The sequence below is a fragment of the Notamacropus eugenii genome, chromosome 7, assembly GCF_028372415.1.
Source record: "Notamacropus eugenii isolate mMacEug1 chromosome 7, mMacEug1.pri_v2, whole genome shotgun sequence".
Classification (NCBI taxonomy): domain Eukaryota; kingdom Metazoa; phylum Chordata; class Mammalia; order Diprotodontia; family Macropodidae; genus Notamacropus; species Notamacropus eugenii.
This window is the reverse complement of record NC_092878.1, coordinates 164561419-164583705: the sequence shown is the minus strand read 5'-3', so window position 1 is coordinate 164583705 and position 22287 is coordinate 164561419. Positions and strand designations below refer to the sequence as shown.

Here is a 22287-nt window from a genome sequence, read left to right as displayed (position 1 = left end):
AAAGGACCCAGATGTCCAAAAATATTTGTAACTGTCCTTTTTGCAGTCACTAGAATTGGAAACTAAGGGAGCGCCCATCAACTGGGAAATGACTAAACAAATTATGGTATTTGACTTTACTGGAATACCATTGTGCCATAAGACATGAGGACTGATTACGTTTCAAAGAAACCTGGGAAGATCTGTGTGAACTGATGCAGAGAGAAGTAAGCTAAACTAAGGCAGCAATTTATAAAATAATAACAACACTGGAAAAAGTGAATCATATTGAAAGACTTGTGAACTGATGATATAATGACCAACCATAATTCCAGAGGATAGTTGATGAAGCACACTATCCAGGCTCTGGACAGAGGGGTTACAGACTCTAGATGCAAAAAGTGACAGACAGTTTTAGATGTGGCCAACATGGGAGTTTGTTTTACTTGAGTGTAGATGTTTTGTTCTCCTTCTTTCTCAGTGGGGGAAGGGGAAAGTAGGAGGGAAGTAAAATGATTAACTGAAACAACTGGAAAAAATTAATTTAGATTAATTTTTAAAAAGAAGGGGAAGTGGTGGCTATACACAGAGTTTATCAAGATTTCGGTGAGGTATTTAATAGTTTCTTCTGCTATCCTTATGGATCAGCAAAAAAAAAAAAGGTGAATGAATGTATAGTTTGGTAAATTTGAAGTTGATTTAACAGCAATGTTAAAAAAAATTCAATTAATGTTTAGAAAAATGTAGGTCTCTGTCTGGGTGCCAGATGGTTCTGACTTGGTCCTGTCATGCAACCTAGAATAGGAAGTGATCATAGAGATCAAGCAGCCCAAACTCATTTTACAGATGAAGAAATATAGGGTCAGAATTTGAAGCTAAGAGATCTGATTTCAAGTCTCATGGTCTCCCTGCTTCACCCTGGTGAACTCTCCCATCAAATATTTTTAATCAGTAGTTTAAAGGACATAATTATGGGATCTGGAAAAGACAAAGATGCAGAAGAGCTAACTAACTCTTTGGATAACAGAATGAGAAACTTAAAAGATCCTAATGAATTGGAAAGGTGGACTGCAACTGATGAAGGGGAAAGGAAGGTAAAAAGCATTTATTAAATACGTACTGTGTGTCAGGCATGGTGCAAAGCACTTCAAAAATAATATCTCATTTGATCTTCACAAAAACCTTGTAAGGTTGTTATCTTAATTTTGTAGTTAGATAAACTGAGGCAAACAGAGATACAAGTTAGATATATATTAAGAAAAAATAAAATTTTAACGAATAAAGTCATAAATTACCAAGGAAAAGTTTTTATTTGACAAAAACTGCTAGGAAAACTGTAAAGCAGCCTGGCAGAAATTAGGCTTAGATCAACACCTTACATCATGTTCCACAATCCATTCTAAATGGATATGTGACCTTTATATCAAAGATTATACTATGCAAAAATTAGAAGAGAAATAAATCATATATCTTTCACAGTTATTCCTGAGAGATATATCTTTCAACCAAACAAGAGAAAGAGATCATTCCAAAAGGTAAAATAGATAACTTTGATTACTTGAAACTAAATAGCTTCTGCACAGACAAAATCAGTGCACCTAGGATATGAAGGGAAATGGTCAAACAGGAAAAAATAACCTTTGTATTAAATTCCTCTGATAAAGGCTTGGTATCCAAGATTCATAAATGATTAATAAATATATTTAAGGCTAATAGCCCTTCCCCAACAGATAAGTGGTCAAAGGATATAAACAAACAATTCTCAAAAGAAGAATCATAAAGTATTTATAACCACATGAAAGAATGCTCGAAATGACTAACTGTAAGAGAAATGCAAATCAAAACAATACTGAGGTTTCCCTTCACAGCCTGCAAATTGGCAAAGGTGATGAAAAGTGGCAAGTCAATATCAGATGGGTTGTGAAATGACAAGAACACTAACGCATTGCTGGTGGAACTGTGAAATAGTAAAACCATTTTGGAAAGTAGTTTGGAAATATGCAAATAAAGTGACTAAAATGTCCATTTTCTTTGAACCAGCGAATCAGTTATTTGGCTTATACCACAAGGAAGCATTGATAAGAAGAAAGTCTCCATACACAACAAAATATTTATACTATCAGTTTTTGTGAAAGCAAAGAAATGGAAACAAAGGCAATGCCCATCAATTGCAGAATGGCTTAAACAAATTATGGTACATGAATGTAATGGAATATTACTGTGTTGTAAGAAATTATGTGTGTGATGAATGCGGAGAAGCATGGAAAGGTCTGTAGAGACTGATGCAGAGGGAACCAGGCAGAGCCAAGAAAACAATACATACGATGGCTACAACAATGTAAGTGGAAAGAATGACCACATTCCAAAAAATTAAAAGTGAATGGGACAAAATTATAAAGATTAACTAGAACTTGAATGAAGAGAGAGGAGAAGAAACCTCCAACCTACCCCTTTATGGAGGTGGAAGGTACACATTGCACATTTTTAGACTTCTTCAATGTGTCTATCAATTGTGCTGATTTTTTCTCTTAAAAATACTATTTGTTGTATGGAATGGCTTCTGGGTAGGGAAAGGGGAGGGGGAAGGACACTGGGGTTGATCGTGATACTGTAAGAAACAAAAGATCAATAAAAACTTGTTTAAGTGATCCAACCATTCTCATGGACAATTTGGAACCATGCCTCCTCCTCCCCCCCCCAAAAAAAACAATGTGAGTATCCTTTGACAGGTCTGTATCCCAAAGAGATCTATGAAAAAGAGAAAGCACCTATAAGCACAAAAATATTCACAGAAGCTGTTATGTGGTGGCAAAGAATTGGAAATGGAGGGGATGCTCATCTGCTGGGGAATGGATGAACAAGTTGTGGTCTATAAATGGGATGGAACACTGTTGTGCTATAAGAAATGACAAGGGGCTCTTAAAATGGGACTGTGAGAATGCACAGAGGAAAAAAATAAAACTTGTAGACCAATGACCTGAGTGCAAGTACTGGGTCTGATCATTTCTTAACTATGTGAACCATTACCTCTGGGGCCAAATATAAAATCCTCTGTTTGCCATTTAAGGCCCTTCATAATGTAGGCCCTTTCTATCTTTCCAGTCTTCACACGATTTGCTCACTTTCATACAGTCCAGCTATACTGATGTCCTAGTTTGACCTTGCTTTGTATCCCTTACATTTAGCCTAGGACATAGTAAGAACCTAATAAATGGTTATTTGTTGTTACCATTTTCACCTGATTAATTAATAAGTGACCTATGAGTTGTGAGTTTCAGTTTCCATTTCTATGAAATGTGAGTAATAAGAGTAATTCTACCTACTTCTCAAGGTCCCAAGCTTCTGTACAAGCACTCAGGAAAGCACACGCATATTTGATAGGAGACAATCTATGTTTCACACTACAGAAAATGCAAATATAAAGATCTTTCAGGAGCTCTTATGAAGAAACAAAATACACAAAGCACTCATATAGCCCCTGAGCTCTCCCTGGAAGGTAAGTGATTGCAATCACCCTTTGACGTTCTGCTGAGTCTCTACTTTGACAGAGTATCTACTCAAACTCATAGTATCATCTTGTGTCTTACACTTCCTTCTGGAGAATTAGATCCAAGATTCATTAAAGTATCAGAGATAGATCATTAATTTTTAATTTTTAAAAAAATTTTACTTTTCTATCTTTCAGGACCATGGAGCTCAATTTTATCCCCCTGAAAATAATGGTAACAGATTTGACATTTTGCAAAGCCCTTTATGAAATTAATATCATTTTATTATTGTATAATTTTCATTTTACATTTATTTATTTAATATTCATAAATTTTATTTTATATTGATACAAATTTTACTTTTGTTTATATTTGTATAATATTCATAAATATTTATTTGTATTGTATAATATTTATATGCTATATATACTACATTTATTAATTTTACAATATTTATAAAATGTTTTCTATATATTATCTAATTTTTGTCTTACAAGAACCCTGTAAAGTAGGTGCCAAAGAGAGAATGATTCCCATTTTATAGTTGAAGAAATTGAAACTCAGAAGGCTAATGACTTGTCAAAGTTTGCATAGTTAAGTGACAAGGCTACTATCCTTGACATAAGATTTGGATACATTGTTGTGTTCAGTAAGTTTTTGATCATATCTAATTCTTCATGATCCCACTTGGGGTTTTCTTGACAAAAACACAAGAGTGGTTTGCCATTTCCTTTTCCAGCTAATTTTACAGATGAGGAAACTGAGGCAAACAGGGTTAAGTGACTTGGTCAGGGTAATGCAACTAGTAAGTATCTGAGGCCAGGATGTATACACACATATACATATACATGTATATACACACATACATGCAAACATATATATATGTATGTATGTGCATGTATGGATATATGTATGTATATACACATTCATGCAAATACACACACGTGTGTGTATATATTGCTATTCAGTTAAACATCATGGTTAAAATAAAATAAAAACCTGGAGGGATGCAGAATGAGATTATTGATTATTTTTGTAGATGGAAATTATCAGGCATTAAGTAAGTTTGATTGTTGCCTCTGACTGAGTTCATAGGATCATAGATACAGTTCCAGAAGGAACCTCAGAGACAATCTAATTCAATCACCTCATTTTACCGATGAAGAAACCGAAGCCTGAGAAGGTTATAATGACTTTCCCAAGGTTGGACAAGTAGTAAGTGGCAGAATCAGGATTTGAACCCAAATCCTCTAATTCAAAATTTTAAAAATGGGCATTCAGGTGAAGGACAAGGAGTAGGTTAGAATGAGGAGAAAATAAATTTCCCATTTCTTTAATAATATATGTAATAAATTTCCCAAGATACAATTATTAACAAAACAAATGACAAGAATATGGGTTCAGAAAAACTTGGGAAAACTTATATGAAGTGACACAAAGTGAAGTGAGCAGAACCTGGAGAGCACTGTATACAGTAAGAGCAATGTTGTAATGATGATAGACTGTGAAAGACTTAGTGACTCTGATCAATACAATGATCCACGATTCCAAAGGAGTCATGATGAAAAATGCTATCCACATCCAGAGAGAGAACTGATGAACTCTTAAGTGCAGATGGCAGCATATCTTTTTTTCACTTTATTTTTCTTGCAATTTTTTTTTTTACAACATGGTTAACACGGAAATATGTTTTGCATATTTTAGGGCAGCTAGGAGGACCATGGAATTGAGTGCTGGGCCTGGAGTCAGGCTTAAGTTCAAATCTGGCCTCGGACACTACTAGTTTCATGACCCTGGGCAAGTCACTTAACCCTATTTGCCTCAGTTTCCTCATCTGTCAGATAACCTAAAGTAGGAAATGGTAAACCATTGCAGTGTCTTTGTCGAAAAATCCCAAATGGAGTCAGGAAGATGAGGACATAACTGAAATGCCTACACAACAACAAAAATTTTGCATGTCTTCACATGTATAAGGGATATTTCATTGCTTGATTTCCCAAAGGGCTGGAGAGAGGGAAAGAATTTGGAACTAATTTTTTTAAATGAATAAAAATACTTTTAAAAAAACAGGAAAGAATGAAGCCTTGCTCTTAAATACAGATATAGAACAGGCTAAATTGCAGTTGCTGAGAAGATGAGTTAGGAGTTTGAGATGACTACACCCCTAACATGAATCAACAATATGCCTAGGCGAGCAAGCCCAGTCATAGGCTGTAGTAATAGGAGGGCCAGCAGGAGACAGGAAAGGAGAGCCCCAGGGTACTGCGCTTAGGTCAGATAACACCTGCAACACTGAGATCACTAGTGGAAACCCTACTTCGAAGGGGTCTTGGCAAAGTGGGACCCACTTTAGAGCTATTCATCCAGAAGGGGGCAACAGAAGATGGTAAAGGAATGCAAAGCCATTCCACATAATGAAAGGTTGACAAAACTGTGGATGTTAATCAGGGGCAAGAGGTGGAGCAGGCATAATCACTACCTCTAAATATAGGAAGCTTGTCATGTAGAAGAAAGATTATCTACATTTTATAGCATCGGAGGGCAAAATAAGGACCAGTCAATTAATCAATCAACTAGCATAGTGGTACGATGGATTGAGTGTAGCATACAGGGTCAGAAAACTCTTCTTTAGGAGTTTAAATCTGGCCTCAGACACTTACTAGCTGGTCAAAGCACTTAACCCTGTTTGCCTCAATTTCCTCCTCTGTCAAATAAGCTGGAGAAGGAAATGGCAAGTTGCTCTAGTGTCTGCCCAAACCCCAAATGGGGTCACGAAGAGACAGACACAACTGAAGCAACTGAGCAACTGCAAAGCATTTCTAACGCCTTGGCTAATAACATGTTCCAGGAAGTGTTAGAAGATAATGATTCAAAACAAAACAAAGCAAAAAACAACGTAGGATAAGTGCCTGACCTCAAGAAACTTGCATTTTAACAAAAGAAAAATATGCATATAAATATATACATGAAATATATACAACGGAAGAGTTCAGAAACAGAACCATGTGTGTAGTCACAGCAACATTGTAATGATTAACTTTGAAACACTTAGTAACTCTGATTAACACAATGATCCACCAGAATTCCAGAGGACTCATAATGAAACATGCTATCCACCTCCAGAGAGAGAGCTGATGGACTCAAAGTAAAAATTCTTTTTCTACCTTTCTTTCTCATTCCTTTTTTCTCTCTCTCTTTCTTTTCTTTCTTTCTTTCTTTCTTTTTCTTTCTTTCTTTCTTTCTTTCTTTCTTTCTTTCTTTCTTTTCTTTTCTTTTCTTTCTTTCTTTCTTTCCTTTCTTTCTTTCCTTCCTTCCTTCCTTCCTTCCTTCCTTCCTTCCTTCCTTCCTTCCTTCCTTTCTTTCTTTCTTTCTCTCTCTTTCCTTTCTTTCTTTCTTTCTCTCTCTCTCTCTTTCCTTTCTTTCTTTCTTTCTTTCTTTCTTTCTTTCTTTCTTTCTTTCTTTCTTTCTTTCTTTCTTTCTTTCTTTCCTTCCTTCCTTCCTTCCTTCCTTCCTTCCTTCCTTCCTTCCTTTCTCTCTTTCTTTCTCTCTTTCTTTCTTTTTCTTTTTTTCTTTCTTTCCTTCCTTCCTTTCTTTCCTTCTTTCCACAGCCAATACAGAAATTTGTTTTGCAAGAGCTAGATTTCTAGATTTGAGAGTTATCTGTATAGAAATGATAATTAAACCCACAGAAGCCCTACCTATATCTAAGTAACAGAATTAGGCAAACAGAGGAAAGAAGATACCTCTTCCAACTCTAAACCTATGCTACTCTTTTCCTGTGAAGACCAAAAATATTTCCAAAGACAGAAAGGAGAGCCCTGACCAGAAAACATTCCTGCCATCATTATAGGGGTGATGGCTAAGCAAGAGGTTACCAAGTGAAAAAGGCAAACTTGAGAAATTGGATTGGAACCACATCCACGCAGCCCAGCATCCAGCCCACGGAAACAGCAACAAGGTTGACCTAAATCCCTCGCCCTCCACAAATATGCCCACTCCATAGGACAGGTCTCTAATTTGAATTCCTTTTACCCACAACACGGAGCATGTAGGAGAAGCCAGTTCTGGGGGTCAGAAAATTCACTTTGTATTAGAAAGTATCTTCTGAAAAAGAAAACAAACTAAAAAAAGTGTCATAGAAACCAAGAAACCAAGCCAGCTATGTGATGGCCCTCCCATTCTGTCTGAGGCCTTATTTGCAGTCCTCTACTTTTACCAAAAATTCAGAATACCATAATAAGAACACACAGGCTAGGCAGGAGCCATTTATTGGGGGGCTCCTAGATCTTGAGGTGGTAGGGACCTTAGTGGCCATTTCTCAAACCATGCCCCCTCCACCTGATTTTAAAGATTAAGCCATTAAGGTACTTGTCCAGTTCATGTAGCTAATAAGTCTTGGAGGCAATGCCTCCAGGCCAGTGGTCTTTTCAACAGGTTACCCTGCCTCTCTCACCTTTCCCATTCACCCTTGACCAGCAATGGAGGAAAAGTTAATTTGTCTGAGGTCTCATTTCTTTTTTTTTTTTTTGAGTGCTTAACTTATGTTTATTAATCAATCAGTTCTTGTATTCCATCCCCTAAAACTCCCTTCCCATAATCTATTACACAATGCATGGACAACTGATGCTCCCTTATTACAGGCACATATATAAATTAAAGTTCCTGTAACACACTGCAATCATTTAAAGGAGATAGTCCTGTTCATCCACACAGAAAAAATCAAATGGATGAACACTATCAATTACACAGATTTCAGCACACTTTGGAATGCTCACTCTATAGAGCTAGTCCAATAGTTTATGCTTCTGGTAGAAGCAATAAGGTAAATAATAAGACAGGCTCACTGTTGAAGAGAAAGAAGAAAGTGGGTTAGATTACTTTCAGGAAATTGCAAAACTATATCATTGACCCCAAGCGTCCCACAAAAACAAAAGCCCATCCTTTTAATACAAATATTTGACTATATGGCAGAGAGCCCAGCAACACCACTACCTCTGAAGAATTAAAGATGACCATCACACAGAGGCAAAGAGAAAGGTGTATAATGGGTGCAGAATAGACAGCAATGTAAAACAATTGAGAAATGCCACAGAAGATCAGCAGTAAAGGATGTCATCAAGGAATTATATGACAGAAAGAAACAACAGTTGGTCAGGTAGTAAGGATGAGAGATGACAGATGAATGGCAAGCGTGCTCCACTGGCACCCTTGCACTATAAGGAAAAAGCAAGGAAAGACTTCGGGGTGTTGGGTGGGTCCCTTGTGATGAACTTTAGGGAAGACATGCATGAAAGTCACATAGGAGGGTCAGGCATGGATTGGTTGCCATCTATATCAATGGAAGAAATCACAAATTGGTGAGATCAATTACTTATCTGCCAGGCCTAGAGGCCTGTATTGGGCTACCCGAGTCTTTCTTACCTCACCTCCGAGGTCTTCGGTTGGCCAAAACCGGATGCACATATGAGAGAAAGGACGTTCCAGAGTCGAACAAGGGTTGAGCTTTATTTCAGGGTCTAGTTACAAGTGCAGGGGGGTCTTCCTTAGGAGGAAGAGGGGGAGATTTCCTAAGGAGGCTAAGCTTAAGGGATTGGAAGTAGAAGTACAAGCGGGGAGAGAGGGGGAGGGGAGAGAGGAAAGAAGAGGAGCGGAGCCTACTGTCCTCTTGGCTCCACACATGCTAAGAGAGCTGAGGTCTCATTTCAAAGTCCTTTTCTCATGACAATTTGTGAGGCTGACTGTGAGCCCAAGTAAGCCAGGGAAGCCCCTAGGACAGATTCATCTGAGGATCAGATGGCATTGGTATGGGAAGATAATCCCGTTGAGGGTGGCCTTTGCCCAACACAGTCCAGGAGGGAAAACCATACCTCATACTTTAGCAAGACCTTGAGGTGAAGCCCAAGGACAGCAGATGTGGCCTAGATGATGCCCCTCAATGCCCCTCAATGCCCCTCAATGGTGGCACTCTGTCTGTCTCATGCCAGTTCATTGTGGTTCTGGGGATTATTATTATCATTGTCATCGTTATTACTCCTATTATAAAGACTGGGAAAACTGAGGTTCAGAAAACTTCACCTATGACTACAGCTAATACATGCCAAGGCCTAAAATCATACCCAAATCTCCTTACTCTCATACTCTAAGTCAAGCACTCTTTCTACTATGTAAAGCCTCCCCTGACAGATAATTTCTTCCAGTGCTCAAAATCACCAATTAGTACTTATTTCTCTAACTCTAAACATACTGTTTTTCCCCACCAGAATGTAATCTTCCTCAGGTTTGGCCATCATGTCCCCAGTGCCTAGCAACATTCCTGCTTGTTTGTTTGTTAATCTGAATTTCAATGTCCGTAAATTCTCATGTAGGACCACCTTCCAAGACCCTCTGGATGGCCTGGGAATTCTTAACATCATTTTGGTGACAAAATTTACTTAATTTTCTGAACCATCATTACCATGAGTCCTTCGTTAAATAAAATTCTGGCTTTTATTTCTACTCTACAAATTCATTCTTGGGTCTTCCACACAAATTCCCATCCCTCCCAATCTTTTTCTCCTTACCCTTCTTTTAATCTCATCCGTCTCTTGGTCCTTTCCATACAACCTTCTCCCAAGGAAGACAGAAGGAGAATGGAAGCTATAGGAAGGGAGGGTGTCAATCTCCTAAGAATAAATGGAAGAACTTCCTAATAACTAGTTAGGAATAGGGGATAGAGCCTGGGATTTTATTGGTAGAGGGAGGAAACTTCCTTTACCAATGAAGATTTTCAACACCTTCTCTTCTGTTTATATTCTAGAGAGTGGCATAGACCACTGGAAGGTTAGGAGCCTGGACCAGGATCACAACAGCCAATATGTGTCAGATGCCAAACCTGAATCCAGGTCTACCTGACTTGAGTCCAGCTCCCCATCCACTCCACAAGGCTACCTCTTGAACTAGAACTGATCGAAAACAATGGGATGTTTGCTTTTAAAATACTTTTTCAATTAATGATCTTTTACTTTTCCTTCCACACCTAACCTCTTCTTCACTAACAGCATCCAAGCAGTCTAGACAAGCATCCATCAATTGTCATGGACAGGAGTCATCATCCTACATTTCAGGTAAGGGCAGGACTAAATGGCATTTACACCTCCTGCTAACACAAAGATTCTAAAGTATATAAAGTAACAGAAGAGTCTTGTGATTCCATAGGGTAGGGACTTATTGACTTGCTCCAAGAATCTCTTTCTTCATGATATAAGAGAAAGCAGCAAGGTCTAAGAGTTAGATATCAAGGTTCCCCAATCAGTTTTCTCAATAGCTGGTTACACAAAGGATGTCAAATCAGAGTGGGATTCTGTGACTATTAATGAAAGACAAGGGGCAGATAGTATGGTGTGGTAGACAGAAGGTTGGCCTTGGCGTCAGAACACTTTGGATTATGTCCTTTCCCTAAGACACATTAGCTGTGTGACCATGGACAAGTCATTTACCCTTGTTTGCCTCAGTTTCTCATCTTTAAAATGAGCTAGAGAAGAAAATGGTAAACTACTCCTGTGTCTTTGCCAAGAAAATCCTCTAAATGGGGAGAATAAAACGGTAAACCACTCCATTATCGTTGCCAAGAAAATCCCCAAAATGGGGTCATGAAAAGTCAGACTCAACTGAACAACAAAATTCCTTATCGTAAGCAAGATTTAAATTTCACAGCGAATTCCATGAGAAGCATATTTGTTGTCTTTCATCCAACATTAGACGGGATTCCAGATGTTATGGCTTGAGTAGCAAAGCCAATGACAACTTAATAGGAAAAGCAACATCATTAGGAGTAATATTTAGCCTACTCTGAGTCCACAAGACATCTTTACAGCCCTCAAGAGGCTGAGCCCCCACTGGCAAGACATGCCACAAGGACAGGGCTTCATGAGCTGGGAGGAGCATGCAGCCCCAGAGCTGGCACCATCCAGGATTGAGCAAGCAGCAGCATTTGCAGTATCAGGAACCCTTCAGGCCTTTAACAGTAGGAAATGGGCATAAAATTTGTGAATCAGTGAAGTAGAGGACCAATGGAATCCTCAGAAAAATTGTTTACCAAACAAGTAGCAGCCACTTTCAATAGTTGTGCATTTTAAAAAGGCATGCACTCAAGAAATGAACATATAGCCTGGATGTGGAATAGACTCGAGTTGTAAGCTATCAGGGTTGGGGTTCCCAGAGAGGAACCACCAGCATGTTACTACAGCTCAATACTCTCTGTCTCTCTCATGGTCTTAGTAGTAATGCTTGTGTGGAAGTTATCCTTACTCCTACTCATTATTATAGCTCATAAGCCCCTACCAGTGTGCTTCCTATTTATATGAAATCAATTGTCATAACACTGCTAACTCTTAAACTTAACACGTTTACTTAGAATTTATTGCAAAAGCAGGAATACTCATAAAACTTACTGATTAAATGAGAATAGCAAGATTAATCATAACATTTACTCCACAGACGGCAAAAACAGGAATAATCAAGCATCACAGTTAGCCTATAAACTTGGGTCACAATGTTCTATCAGTGTATGCAGTATTTATTGGAGAGAGTGGATACACACTTAGAGAAATCTATCAGGGAGACTTAGGAGTGGGGAAATTCTTGTGTCTGGGGCAACTCAAACTCTAGACTTCAGGTCTTGATATCCTTGATCCATTAGGAATGATCTGTGCTACTCAAAGCTGCTTGTCTGCTAACTGTGCTTCCCTGCTGTCCTGCTGGCTAAAGCCTCTTCTGCTCTGCTCTCTGGTAAAGGAAGTAGCAATGAGCTCTTTTCATTCACGGTCACCCTCAACAGAGTGTTTTAAGAAAAAGTGATTTACTCTTTCAATGATGACTAGTTCCCATGAGCTAAAGAATTCCCAAGCTCCTCATATCCGCAAACATCAAGGGATCCTGCTTTGCCCAGTCAGATCCAAGTCTCTTCTCACAGCAAAGAACAGCTCACAGCAAAGCAAATACAAAGCTTGTCTCTCTGATATTTTTCTTATCAAGTCAGAGAGGTCATTAGAGGGCAAAACAGGCAACCCTGAGATGTTTGCCCCTTCTAGGGCTTTAGATGCACTAAAAAGCAATAAGCTCAAACAACTCAGAATAAAGTTGAAAGGTCTCAAATAGAAGCCTCAGTGGCATGTTTTTACCTCAAGAAATTCATTTTTCTGTGCTGTAGGAGCCCAACAGTATTTATACAAGCTTTGCAGTCATTTGATTCATAATTGCCAATTAAAATTTTCAGAACTCTAAAAACAGGCACTTGAGTAGCTAAACCACGATGTTCTGGGCTACTGTCAGAATTCATATTGCTTTCATCTGAGGGAGAGGTAGTTCCTCTCTAGTCCTTTGAACAAGTCTGTGTGCATCTCCTCAACATTTTATCTGAGGGGCTGTTTATTTACAGGTGAATTTTTTTGTCAGTTCTCATTACATGAATACTTTGTCTCTACGCCTTTCACTGTCAAACTGTTCATATACAAAAGGAGTAGTACCACACACACACACACACACACACACGCACACACACACACACATACGCACACACAGATGACTAGAGGAGGGAGGGCCTGGAGCATGTGCATGTTTTAGTTCTTAAAATGAAATGGGAAGGACACCCTTGAAACGATCTGAAATGGATTTAATTATGTCAAGAAGTATTAAATCATATCAATGAAATTCAGCCTAGCAATAGAACTTTTCAATGAAATTTAAACACTTAGATTTGGTCCTTCCAGAATACCTTTCATGTCCAATTTTCCAAATGCTTTATCATTTTTACTTGGGAGGTAATATGGATCCACCAAAGAGTTTTAATCTGATCGGTGGGTAAAACAAATGACTGTGGCAGTCAGATGGAAGATGGATTGAAGTAGTAAGAGAAGGTGTTGTTTGGGAGGTAACTGCTGTTGTTCAGAGGAGAATACATTGAGTTAAGTACTTCATGCATTTGCACTGTATCTGTACTGGAGCTAGCATGGTGCCTTATACGCAATAAACATCTAATCAATGTTGGACTGAATCATTAAAAAAAAAAACATGCTTGTAAAACAAAGTCCCTGAACTGTCCATACTCTTTGATTTAGAGATTTTACTCCTGGGATATATCTCCCTAGCTTAAAAATAAAAACCAAGAAAGGTCCCATATGCACAAGAATATTTTTTGTGATAGAGATAAACTCTAAAAAATATTAGTCCATAGGTTGTGAAGAGCTGAATTTTCGCTGTAATACAGAGAAACATGGAGTAATGCCTATAGACGGATGCAGCACAAAACCGTAAGCACATAATTGCAATAATGTAAATTGAAGGGATTATAATAGGTCCAGTGATCTCTTCAGGACAGAGAATGTATGGATGAAGAAACTCTCTCCATCAATGCAGGCTGGCACCTTATACTATAAGGCTGCTTTAGGAAATCGCTCAGAGTACTTTGAAGTCAAGTGACTTGCTCAGGTTCACCCTTTATCTGTCAGGTGGGACCTGAACCCAGGTGTTCCTGGTGACAAGGCCAACTCTCTACTCATTCCATCACCCTGCAATGCAGATGAAAAGAACAAGAAAATTCAACAGAAAGCTGTGTAAAGTAATGACCAATCTTGGGTTTAGAGAAGTAATTAGCATTTATACAACACTTCACATACATTCTCTCACTTGATTCTCACAATAACTCTGCGAAGTAGGTGTTATTATCCCTATTTACAGATGGGGAAATTGAGGCTGAGAGAAGTTAAGTGGCTTGTCCAGGGTCTGTGATTAGTGGATCCAGGCTCATCTCCCCAGTGCATTGCCCCACCAAGCTCTCTCAATGTATTTCTCTCCTTTAACTGGATAAGTAGAGGGACAATGGGTGTAGGAGGGCAGGTTCGCTGGGTAAGGGAGATGGGGAAGGAGAAGTAAGAGAAGAAAGGGTGATGGATGGAAGGAAGGAAGAAAAAGAAAAAAAGAAGGAAAGTAGGGAGAAAGGAGTGAAAGAAAAGGAAAGAGAGGGAAAGGTGCAAGAAGAAAGCATGCACAAGACTCAGAAGCTCTATTAATAAGGGTTCTTTACCTTTTTCTGTGTGATGGACCCTTTGGAAGTCTGGGGAAGCCTAATGGCCCCCTCTCAGAAGAATGCATTTAAATAATTAAAGGCAACAATGAATTCCAGTTAAAGGTAACTGAAAATAAAGATGTAATTTTTTCTATCAAAGTTTGTAGACCCCCTGAAATCTATGCACAGGTTGTAGGATGCGAAATAAGAACTCCTGCATTAGGGGAATTTCACTTTGATCCATATGAGGCTGCTTGGGGTAGGAGAGTAATCATCCAGCTTAGAGTCAGAGAACCCTGGATTCAAATCCTGCCCATCACCAGTTGAGAGATCAGGAGGAGGTCATTGAACCTTTGTCTCATTGTCCTATCTGTAGAGTACTCACCTCACCAGATGCTGTGAACGTTAAACAAGATAATGGGCGGAAAGTACTTTGTAAACGTTAATCCCTAGATAGACACCAACTACTGACAGTGTGGGAAAGATAATGAAAAGATATAGGCATTGAATCATCCAAAGACATAATCACATCTCCTGTGTTTCCAACTCTCTGCAAAATGTTATTTTGCTCTTATTTAATCTACTGCTCTTGCTCATCAGTCATATGACTTAATAACTAACCCCAGACCAGACCTGACACCAAATTGCCTTTTCTGAAAAAGGAGAAGAGGATCATTTATAAAGAAAAAAGGAAACAGTCTTTAATGGAGGGAAAAATCCTTTCCAGAATTAGCTACTTTGCACGAACACAACCATGAGGCAATGCGATCTTGGCTCCAGGAAGCACAGCAGACAAGTTAGGATGACTGATATTATTTGTGGGATGTGATTTGAATTTGCCATTCATCTTCAGCAGGGGGCTGGTGGGAAAGCAGTTAATTCAAATAATGATAGCATTAATTTTGCAAAGTATCGCAACAAAAATATGAGTGAAACATAGGGATAATCACTCAAATCAGTAATAGAAATATGAACACTTCTACCCTCAAAGGAAGAAATGAATTGATAGAATGAACAAATTAAAAACCTAGAGAAATACTTCTGGAACAAACAAGAGTAAAAGCTGAAAACAGGCACATATTATTGGATTTGTCTAACACAACCAAAAACAACTTGTCTCTGGATACAGTCTATGAAGCCACTGAGATCGATAGTAGAATCAGAAGGTCCTCCATGGGTGACAGCCCCATGAACTCAGTTAACTATATCAACCACAACAAAAATGTCTAAAGACGTTTCAAACCAATGTCTGAGTCATGTAGATTTTTATTTTTAATGGAAACAAAGGAATTCTAGGATGGCGACTCAGGACCAGATCATGGCCATCACAAGTTATAAAAAACAAAAGTTTACACTTAAGAGTGACCAATGAAGGATACAAAAAGGTAATATAAAAACTGTGCAACAAATCACTGCAGCCTATAAAAATTTTGTCCAAACCAAATGCTAAGCAAGTCAAGACTTGGTGGTAGCTAAAATTATACATCACAAACTCACTATTTCTTTCATAGACTGACAGGTAATAAACCTCTGTACTACATATACAGTCCTCAAAATGTAGAACTCCTGGCATTCCAGTGTTCTAGAATCCTGGAGAACTCAAGTAACAAACCGTACTGGGATAGGAAAATGAACACAGTCTGAACTGTTGCCCACAATTGCCCAGGCATATCATTGATCCATACAAACTTAAGAAAAACATTTCCAATAGATGTTAGTGTACCAAATATTCAGAGTGTCTGAGATTCATAGAATGAAAAGCTTTCAAAATATGAAGACTTAGCTAAAAAATAAAAATCATGTGGGAACAGTATGATATACATGCCATCCCCGTTTTCCTGTTTTCTTTTCCTGGTGTTGATCTTGAACAAGATGCTTGCTATAGCCTGCTGTTAGCCTACAAAAGATCAATTTACAGCCCAATACTTTTTTTCAACTAGAGAACACAATTTGTTCGTGGACATGAAGAGCAGTCAGAAGAATATTAATGATACAGGAAGCACAAAAAGATGGTGACATCCCAGCACTGTTTCTGTCCAATTTCCATCAAGAAGAACCAGATAACAGCAACAAAGCAACAGTACCATATTCATCACTTTAGCCAAGGATTTCACAATGCTTTTTCAATGGTCCTCTCAGCTTTAAGTCACACTGTACACCTTACTGACCAATGCAGGGTAGTCACTTATATTAAAAAAAAAACAAAAACAAAAACAAAAAAAAAACACACCACCACCTACCCCTAGGAGGAGATGATACGAAATACTATAAAATTGAGAAGCTACTGATATGTGAAGAGGAAAATGCTAACCCTAAATTCATTCAAAGTCATCATTCACTGCAAGCTCCTAGCAATTTGATCAAAGAAATAGATGCCTCAAGTAGCATTAAAGCCTCAAATGATGTTGAAAAAGAGGTAGACATACTCAGAACAGAATTCCAAAAAGTCCTTTGTTTGACTAATGATATGAAGATGGGCAATATCTCCTTCTTTGCTTTCCTCAAGCTCTGCTCCCCTCTGTCTTATCTTGGCCCCCGAAGTATGGGTGTTCCCCCAAGGCTCTGTGATGAGTCTGTTCCTCTCTGTACTCTCTCAGTGATACCTTCTACTCCCATGGGTTCAATCACCACCTCTAAATAGATAACATGCAAATCAATATAGCTAGCCCTAGACTCTCCCTTGAGCTCCAGTCTCATGTTCAAATACTTGCTGGACTTCACCTTTTCATATGATTAGAGCTGAAAAGAACCTCAGAAGCTATTGGGACCAATCTTATTTTACAGGTAAAGAAAATAAGACCCAAAGAGATTAAATGAATTACTCCAGTTTCTGAAACGAGATTTAAACCAAGGTCTTCCCAATTCCAGATATACATTTATTAAATTTATTAAACCAGCATTTCAAACATAGCATGTCCAAAATGAACCTCATCATCTCCCCAACCTCTCCAAATTTGCTACCCATATAAACATTCCCATTTTTATTCTCCTAGTCACCCAGGTTCAAAACCTCAGAATCAGACTCGATTCCACCAAGTCAAAAATCTCTCCAGATCCAATGAGTTTCAAAAGATTAATCGATCAGGATGTGGTTTTTTAACACCACATCCCTCCCTTGTGATCCAATGAAATCTAGTTCACCTTATTTCCTCTTACCTAGAATATTGCCATAAACTCTCTTCTGATCCCCTTATTTCCAATCTCTTCTCATTCCAATCCACACTTACCACAGCTGTCAAAGTAATCTTCCTAAGGAGAAAAAGTAACCATGTCACTCCTTTGCTAAAAAATAAAAAAAAATTATCAGTGACTCCCTATTGCTTATGAAATTAAAAAAACAAAAACAATTCACTCCTCCACTGGCATTTAAAGTCCTCCCAAATCTGGCTCCAACTTACCTTCCCAAGTTCAATTCACAGTATTTCTTTTAACCTACTGAAATTTCCAGCCAACCTGAATGACCAGCTGTCCTGCACATGTGCCTTTTCTCAACCCCTTCTCCAAGCTGTCACAGTTTCCATAGGCCTGAAGGTACTTCTGTTGTTATCGAATACCCTAATCTTCCTTCAAAGCTCAGCTTCAGGATCCCTTTTATAGCAATCTCTTCTTGATTCCCCCAGATGTTAGTGCTCTGTCCCTTCTCAAATTGCCTTGTGTTGGCTCATCTATGTTCATGTCCTATCTTCCTAGTAAGCTCCATTAGGGAGGAAGGGCTTTGCCAAATTTCATTTTGTCACCCCCAACAGCCAACACAAGATCTAGAACTTCACAGATTTGACAGGTGTGGACAGAGATCTGCTCATTATATCCCGGAACAAAACTGGGGAACACTCACAGAAACTTAAAAGAGAGGATTTTGGTAACATCCCATATGGTACACATTCCAGGGTTAAGTAGTTCCATTTGAACTGCCTTAGGAAGATTCTGAGGATCACCTGGCAGGATAAGGTACAAGACACTGAAGTCCTTGCTCAAGTTGAGCTGCCAAGTATTCAAACTATGCTTCAGAGAGCACAACTCCGATGGGCTGGCCACGATGTTTGAATGCAAAATGTATACTTGCCAAAAAAACTATTTTATGGAGAACTTGCATGGGGCAGGTGATCACATGGCGGCCAGAAAAAACGATACAAGGACACTCTCAAGGTCTCTCTCAAGAACTTTGGATTGGACTGTGCAATATGGGAGACACTGGCACAGGACCGCTTGGCATGGCAATGCCCACATCAGAAAGGGTGCTGTATACTCTTTGAGCAAAGTAGAATTGAGATAGCACAAAGCAAACACAGGATGCACAAATTTGGGATATCCACCCCAAACGTTCACACAGACTGTCTGTGCCCAACCTGTGGTAGAGCATTCTGAGCTCGTATTGGTCTGATCAGCCACAGTCAGACACACTGAAATTTCATGTTACAATGGTGATGTCATTTTGGTCTTCTTCGAAGACGAAGGACAACTAATCAGTAAAATACAGAATTCATTAGTTTAGAGGGATGGGGGTGGCTAGAGGCCGAAAACAGAATAGGTTCAAACAGATGTGGATGAATCCGTTGAGCCCAGCTCTGTAATTAGCTATGGAGGGAAACTAGGATGCTCGGGAACTAGCTGCCAATGTCAGTAACACCCTTCCTTCACAGACCCCTCACTACCACTGTTGGGCGGCACGCTGGGCCTGACCCAGAACAGGGACTTGCTAGTCATACTATATTTAGCTAGCACTTTCAAGTGTTCCTTCACAGGCCCCCTGTCCCACTGTCAGAGGCACACTGGGTCTGACCCAGAACAAGAACTCAGCTATTCAGACTATATTTAGTCATATTGCCAAGCCTTCCAGAGTTGGAAAAACATCAAATTTATGATGACCAAGAAGGTGATTTGCATGAAAGATACAGATTATTTTCTTCCCTTCAGTAAATGATATAATGTACGGAAAGTACTTTGCAAACCTTAAAGCATTTTTTAAATAGTAGCTATTAATATTTCAGAACTAAAAGAAATCTTGGAAGTTTCCTTAGCACAGGGCCTGGTACATAGTAGGTTCTTAATACATATTGATTGAATTGAACTGAATTGAGTTACTTCACCCAACCCATCCTTCATTTGGCAGATGGAAAAAACTGAGGTTCAGTATCAGGAAGTGACTTACCTAAGATCTCATAGCTAGTAGGCAGCCTTTTCTTGGTTAGCAAGTGGACTTAGGTTTTCTGCTTCCAAATCCAGAATACTTTCCATTAGAACTGGTGACCTCTGTCTTGGGCCTAAAATTTGACTAGTAAGGAGGACAGAGTGGCCTGGGCATCCTGCAGCACTGAGTGAGGCAGGGCTACTTTAAGGAAAAGCACCGGGTGAGAACACTTCAGCAGTGATGGAGTAGTTCTGTAACTGCAAACATTTCACCAGATCTCATGGAAATCAACCCTTTTGGCCAAGGCCTTTGTCTTATTTCTTTTTACCTTATTCCAGTGACTAGAGAAAGGAGTCTTAAGTCTGTGTGCGTGCGTGTGTGTGTGTGTGTGTGTGTGTGTGTGTGTGTGTGTGTGAGAGAGAGAGAGAGAGAGAGACAGAGACAGAGAGAGAGAGAGAGAGAGACAGAGACAGAGACAGAAAGAGAGAGAGACAGAGAGAGAGACAGAGAGAGGGAGAGAGAGAGACAGAGAGAGAGAGAGAGAGACAGAGAGAGAGACAGAGAGAGAGAGACAGAGACAGAGACAGAGACAGAGAGAGAGACAGAGAGAGAGACAGAGAGAGGGAGAGAGAGAGACAGAGAGAGACAGAGAGAGAGAGAGAGAGACAGAGAGAGACAGAGAGACAGAGAGAGAGAGAGACAGAGACAGGGAGAGAGAGAGAGACAGAGACAGAGACAGAAAGAGAGAGAGACAGAGAGAGAGACAGAGAGAGGGAGAGAGAGAGACAGAGAGAGAGAGACAGAGAGAGGGAGAGAGACAGAGAGAGAGAGAGAGAGAGAGAGAGAGAGAGAGAGAGAGAGAGAGAGAGAGAGAGAGATATGGATCCCTTTGGCAATCTGGTAAAATCCAGAATAAAGGCTTTCAATGAGTAAAATAAAATGTGAATGATTACAAAGGAAAGCAGCTGTTTCCAACCAGTTACTATAATATTGAGAAGTAAAGAATGAAATGTCCTGACCTCTGGGTAAGAATCACTGGGTTAGAGGCCTGCTTAATAACAGAGTAAGGGACTGGGCTTGGTATGGACAACTCCCAAGTGAGGAAGCTCCTTCCACCAATGCATCTCTTCACTTTGGAGTCTTACAAAGGTGCCTAGAATAGGCATGGTTGGCATGTACAAGACTCTTGAAGTTTGCACAGTACTGTAGGGCATGGTTGGCATGTATAAGACTCTTGAAGTTTGCACAGTACTGTAGGGCATGGTTGGCATGTACAAGACTCTTGAAGTTTGCACAGTACTGTAGGGCATGGTTGGCATGTACAAGACTCTTGAAGTTTGCACAGTACTGTAGGGCATGGTTGGCATGTACAAGACTCTTGGAAGTTTGCATAGAACTGTACATTGGCTCATTTGATCCTCACAACAACTCTGGATCTCTTCTTATCCCTTTTTACAGTTGAGAAAACTGAGGCAGATAGAGGTTAAGTGACTTGCTCAGGGGTTACACAGCCAGTAAGTGTCTGAGGCTGGATTTGAACTCAGATCCTCCTGAATTCAGGCCCAGGGCTCAACCACTGTGCCAATTAGCTGCTTCAGTAAAAGGTTAAGTAACTTCCCCAGGGTCATAAACCAGTCTGTGTATGGGGGTTGAGGGGGCATAATTGAACTCAGATCTTCCTGGCTTCAAGGCCAGCTCTTTACACATAACCACCGCACTATTTCTGACAGGCTTCATAATTACAGTAATAATAACAAATGAACATTGTGTTTGTCCTTCGTTCTCAAAGAGGAGTGCATTTAGGGTTAGAATCGGAGACCTATAGAACTGAAGACTGATAGAATCAGAGACCGATAGAATCAGAGCGCAAGATGATGACACGACTTGCAGTTTATTTTGATTTGAGTGAGGTAGGGCTGTGCAAGGCCAGATATTCCTCAGGATGACTGGAGATGACCCAGGATGCAATGGGAGACCATGAACCTTTTAGGCTAAGATCTTTTCAGGTTCTCACTTTGAGTGAGACAACACCCATTCAATGAATAGGCCTCTTTAAGTAGTGAGTCAAGGGATGGCCCCTTTAAGCAAAAAAGCAAAAAAAAAATAAGGCTAGAGGGGAAAATCCTCAGGGTTGCTGGCCAAAAGAGAAACAGTTACTACTGATATTCACTTTGAGTCAGGAAGGCCCCAAAACAGCCAAATAGCCATTAAATGGTACTTGGGCAGGGACCTATTGTTGTCCAATCTATGAGCTCCAGAATGAAATGGGTTTAAGATGTGATCTTTCAGAAAGAAATCTAGACAGGAAGGTAAATAAGTCTCTAAGGTTTGCCATGTGCTTTATATATCTTCTCTTCTTTTTCCCCCACTTCTGTTATCATCTCCATTTTAGAGATGAGGAAATTGAGGCCCAGAAAGGTAAGTGACTTCAGTGTACAGGTTCACAAAGCTATTAAGTGTCCGGAGCATGATTCAAAGAGGAACAGACAAAAGTCAAACTGCACAAAAATGAGCTGAACATGTAGTTTCAGCTCACAAGGTTGAGGGAAGAATTTTATTTAATATCTTTTTTTAAAGTACACCAAGGGTAACAAACACAGACCTTTGAAGAACTTGTTCACTTCTCAAATACAACGCAAAAGAGGGAAATT

General features: G+C 39.4%; 1 protein-coding gene across 12 annotated transcripts in view; it reads right to left on the bottom strand.

Annotated features, from left to right (window-relative positions):
* Positions 1 to 22287, bottom strand: part of PDE5A (phosphodiesterase 5A) — a 196353-nt gene that overhangs the window by 160656 nt on the left and 13410 nt on the right. The window contains exon 1 of one of the 12 annotated variants that reach the window (XM_072625350.1): positions 17665 to 17803. The exons of the other annotated variants lie outside the window; for them this stretch is intronic. The gene's annotated coding sequence lies outside the window, so the exon portion shown is untranslated. Of the gene's footprint in view, positions 1 to 17664; positions 17804 to 22287 lie in introns of those variants that run through there. 12 annotated transcript variants of the gene reach the window in all.